At 35.7% G+C, this 5,506-nt stretch overlaps 1 pseudogene; it reads right to left on the bottom strand.

Annotated features, from left to right (window-relative positions):
- Positions 1 to 205: 205 nt before the first annotated feature.
- On the bottom strand, positions 206 to 1,137 carry LOC110199551 (olfactory receptor 5W2-like; annotated as a pseudogene).
- Positions 1,138 to 5,506: the final 4,369 nt, after the last annotated feature.

The following is a 5,506-nucleotide window of genomic DNA, read 5'->3' on the forward strand; positions in this document are numbered from 1 at the left end:
ATTGGATGAGGTGAACTCTGAGGTTCCTTTCACATCTTTAAATTCAGTGTTTCACATCTTTAAATTCAGTGTTTGTGTATTGACATGTTAATGCTGTCATTTCAAGCTCAAGATGCTTAGCAGACCTTTAATGAATTGAATTTGGCTTACAGGTCCCCAATCTCCCACAATAGGTTCCAATTCATTGAGATGAAATTGACTAATATTAAGAACACATTTTATTTTTCAGTTTTCCCAGAGCCCCTTTCACATCTTTGTTTCTCAAACTGTAGATCAAGGGATTTAACATGGGAATGATAAGAGTATAAAACAAGGAGGTCATTTTGTCTTGGTCTAGTGAATAGGCAGAACTAGGCCTGAAGTACATAAAAAGCATGGTACCCTGGAAGATTGTGACAGCAGTTAAGTGAGAAATACAGGTTGAAAATGTTTTGTATCTGCCCTCAGTGGAGTGGATCCTAAGCACAGACAAGATTATGTAACAATAAGAGATAAGGACTGCTGAAATGGTGAGCATTTCAATAAAGCCAAAGACAGTGAAGATCATCAGCTCATTGACATGGGTATCAGAACAAGAGATTAATAAAAGAGGAGGAACGTCACAGAAGAAATGATTAATCTCATTGGACCTGCAGAAACTCAGTGTGAAAGTGAAAATAGTATGGATCAGAGCATCCACCACCCCCACCACATATACACTAGCAATCAATAAGTAGCAGACCCGGCTAGACATGTTTACTGTATAAAGCAAAGGGTTACTGATTGCCATGTAGCGATCAAAGGCCATTACTGCTAGCAACAAAGTCTCAGCATCTGTAAAGTTACAGAAGAAATAGAATTGTAGAGCACAGCCAATGAAGGAAATGGACTTGTCTTTGGCAAAGAAGTCTACCAACATTTTGGGGCCAATGGCTGTGGAGTAGCAGAGATCACAGAAGGACATGTGACTAAGGAAGAAGTACATGGGCAAATGGAGTTGGGGGTCTATCCTGATTAAGATGATCATCCCAAGATTTGCTACAAGAGTAACCAAATAAATGACGAGAAAGAGAACAAAAGGACGACTTTTAGCTCTGGAGCACTGGTGATTCCCAAGAGGATGAACTCAGTTGGGATGGAGTAATTCTTCTCCATCATTTCTACTTTGTTCTCTGTTTCTGTTAACAGGAAAAAGGCAAATGGAGGAATTATGTTTTTGCTCTTTTGGAAAATAATGAACACAGGACTTTTGGATTGCTTCTCATCTGTAAGAAGGAGACAGATAGTTCTTATAAATTACTTACTAATGCCAAAGGCAGTTATACAATTTCATCTTATGCAGACAAGGTATTCACAAAACAGAGAAAGAAAGATCTGAGCACACAAAGATGCCTCACAATTTTACAGTGCTTTAAGGCTTAAAAAATTCCTTAGCACAAACTGATGACATGTGAACTGCAAATATTGGTATTTCCAATTTTCCTCTGTGAAAAAAGTTTCTGGTTATTGGATAATTTTCCTTTGATCACAAAATTAATGAGTATTAGATGGAAATCTTCATACAAGTTCTCCTGATAGTAATTCTGAGAAATATCAGCAGTATTATTTCATAACATTCCTTCCCAAAACTAAATGACCTCAGATATTGCAGTCTCCAAATAATAGAACTAATGTATGTTTAAACATCATTAAACTTGGATCCAGGAAGATTTGAACTGGAATCCTTCTTCTGACAAATATTAATGATGTTGAACATGTTCAAATATCCTAACACTCCTGAGCTTCAGTTTCCTCAAAGGTAAAATGGGGGTCTTAATATAAATGTAGTAAGGACTTACTGCATGCCAGGCAATGTGATAATCCCTGGAGATACAAATAAAGGTATAAATAATTGCTGCTCTGAAGGAGATTACAGTCAAATGAGGCAACATGCAAACAAACATATATTAGCATATATATATATATGTATATATATATATATATGCTTATGTATGATATTCTCAAGGGCAATACATGAATTAAGGAGGAATGATTGGTTCTTGTTGTATAATGTGGGATATTAGCTAAGATTATACTTAAGACAAGAATTTGGGAGACAAAGTTGAGAAGAAAAAGAAATCCAGGGTTGAGAGAAAGCCAAAAAATTCAATCAGAAATATTGAATCTTGTGTAAGTAACAGCAAGGAAATAAATTAGGACTTACAGTTAATAATGAGAATAAGAATAACTAAAATTTATATTTTTACAGGTTTGCAAAGTGCTTTGAATATGTTTTATTATTTTATTCTCAAAATGTCTAAGAGACAGGTGTGCTATTTTTGGCTCTCTTTTTATATGAAGTTACTGAGGCAGATAGAGGTTAAGTGATTTACTCAAGATAACACAGCTTTTAAGTGTCTAAAGTGAAATGAAAACTCAGATTTCATGACTCTAGGTCCATTACTGTACCCATTCTTCCACCTAGCTGTTTCTAAGCAAATAAAGAGGACTGTGGTATAAATAGGCTGGAAAGGTCAAAAAAAAAAGAATGAGGACATGGAGGGTTTTAAAACTATGCAGGGGATTTTACATTTGACCATTGTTGTAATAAGAAGCCATTGGAATTTATTGAGTAGAAGTGGTTTGGTGACATGGTCAGACCTACTCTTTAGGAAGCATAAACTGATAACTGATCAAATGATGGACTATATTTGGAAGTGATTGAATGAGGCAATTGCAAAAATCCTGGTTAGAGCTACTGAGTGCTTGCACCATAGCTTTCACAATTGCAAATGAGACCAGGGGTTGTAAAGAAGATATGTCGCAAACGTAAAATTGATAGAACACGGCAAGTGAATGGACATTGCGTGTGTGTGTGTGTGTGTGTGTGTGTGTGTGTGTGTGTTTGTGTGTTTGTGTGTGAGAGAGAGACAGAGGGAGAGAGAGACAGAAAGAGAGAGAGACAGAGAGAGAGGGGAAGGAATGAAGATGACACCCTTGCTCACAAATCTTGATGTCTGGAAAGATGGTGGTACCCTCAAAAGTAAAGATGGCAGGATCAGAAGTCTAGAGCAAGGCACATGTAAAATATTTCCCCAACAAAATCCTGTTCCTAGTCTCAGGAGTGATTAATTTACTTTCAGTTTTGTGCAAGTGCCTCAAAAGTGTCAGTCTCAGTTCAATAATGGGTAGACAACTACCTTTAGAACTGCCGTAGAGAACTACCCTTAGTTTCATTAAGTCTTCCTTCTGCCTCACAATGACTATGATGAACGATAATCTAAGGAACCTTTCTGAGGTTCAGTCGCTCAACCATAAAAGGGAAAAATAGTACATATATATTTTAAGCAGAGACTTGTCATTGGGCTCAAGAGAAAATATCCATGTTAAGTATTTTGCAAATTTTAGTAAGATCTGTTACTACTCATCCAATTTGATAAATATTTACAAAAGGCTAGTATGTGCATGGCAAGATGCCTTCATTTCATAATGGATATTTTGCTGGTCTCAGAGCTAAATAAACCTGGTGTCAAGTCCTACCTGTTGTTCATACTAGTTGATGTGATCCTGAGCAAATCACTTACTCGCTCACAAATCTCAGACATCTGCATTACGTAATAATTTGGAGGGTAACTTCTGATCTGCAATGATACAGGGAGTTTCCTCACTGAAAATTCCTTCTACAATTACACACAAGTCTTGTCCATAAACACAGAAATCCCAAAAATTCTAGTGGCAATTCATTGATCCTTAATTCTTCAGCTTCTATGGTATTTTCAGAGAAGTACAGAAGACTCCTTAAATTTTATTTTTCTATGACAACTCCTAAGAACATTTCAATTTTTTAAATGTAATTTTCATAGGGCAACACCCTATAACATATATTGGAACCTGTGTAACCTACTGAAAAGAATAATAGTTGTCATTGAGTACCAATCTCTATTTGGAGCTGTTTATGTATGGGGGATATACTTACAGAGTGTGTGGGGAAAGGAAAATATAGTGGAAATGTAATCACTCAGGAAACTTGTGAGTGTGTGAAGGTGTGTAAAAGATAGAGAAGGGGGAGAAGTAATTTTTTAATTTTTATTTTTAACCTGAGAAGAAAAATGTGTGAAATGTAAGTCAACTTATACTTGTGTTAAGTTTTAAAGGTGTTTCCTCAACTACTTTTGGATATAATAAGAAAGTTAATATTTATTATGTCAAAAGAGGAAAATTCCTCGGTAAAACCCACTTCAACCAGCAACAGCTAAGAAGGTGTGTTCATTCTTCATTTAGAGAGGGCTTCAGTCAAAGCACATTAGTCACAAATCCCTGCTCTCTTCTATGTGTCCCCTAGTGGGATTGTCCTCTAAAACCACTGTCCTACAATAACAACTGTTGAAGTTTCTAAAACCTACCTGGCCAGAGAACAGCCATGGGTCTTATCTGATGGACACAAGTGGAGGGAAATCATTTTGTTTTTATTTAGGGTAATTTGGAACTTAAAGCTTAGAACATTCTAATTTATCACTACATTCTCGTGTAAACACTTAACTAATTAACCCAAAGGGAAAACCCATTTGTCTTCTCTTCCTTGAATGACACATTACCTCAGACCAAAGTAAGAAGTACAACTGGGGACACAGTTAAACTTTTAATCCTCTAGTGTTGTTTTTTTTTCCCTCACATTGGGTGAACGTCTGGATGGAAATCTCAGTTTATATTGTCTTTGTGTGTTGGTGATGGAAGGTGTCAAGAAAAGGATTCATAGAAAGAAGATGAATGGTGATGAGGGCCCCAAATACTTCAATTACTTCTGAACCATTGTGTCCCCAAACTTGCATTTTCATATACAAAAACTGAGTTGATCTTCATATATATTTATTAAGGCATTGTATTGTGGAAAATAAGAAGAAAAAAGGGAGAGGAAAAGAAGGAGGAGGAGGAGGAAGACTAGGAGGAGGAAGAGGAGGAGAAGGAAAAGAAGAAAGAAGAAAAAGAAATTTATATTTGTAACCTGCTTTAAAATTTATTAGAAAATAACATTTTCTTTAATTCTAAAAACAATCCTATGAGGAAGATAAGTTTCAGATGAAGAAATTGAGTTTCAGAGAGGTTAAATCATAGAGTCATGTGATCACAGATTTGGATTGGAGGGGATTATGAAAAAATATCTAGACCAAGATTGTCACTTTACAGAGGAAGAAACTGAAGTCCAATGAAGTTCAGTGATTTTCTCAAGGTCAAAAATTTAGTAAGCTATGTTGGAACATACTAAACTTCCCAACCTCTTTATAATAAATGTTATAAATGAGACAACTAGGTAGTACAGTGGTTCAATCTAGTACTAGGCTTGGATTCAGGAAGACGTGTTCAAATCTTTACTTGTATATATACTTGGATATACCTTTTACCTTATTTCAGCCTCTGTAACCTCTTCTGTAAAATTTGAATAAAAATAGCACCTACTTTACAGGGCTGTTTAGAGGATCAGATGAGATGACAAATGTAAGGCAAACCTTAAAGCAATATATAGATGTTATTCATTTTTATTTTCATTACT

Source organism: Phascolarctos cinereus, unplaced genomic scaffold (genome assembly GCF_003287225.1).
Source record: "Phascolarctos cinereus isolate Bilbo 61053 unplaced genomic scaffold, phaCin_HiC Scaffold_9;HRSCAF=440, whole genome shotgun sequence".
NCBI lineage: Eukaryota > Metazoa > Chordata > Mammalia > Diprotodontia > Phascolarctidae > Phascolarctos > Phascolarctos cinereus.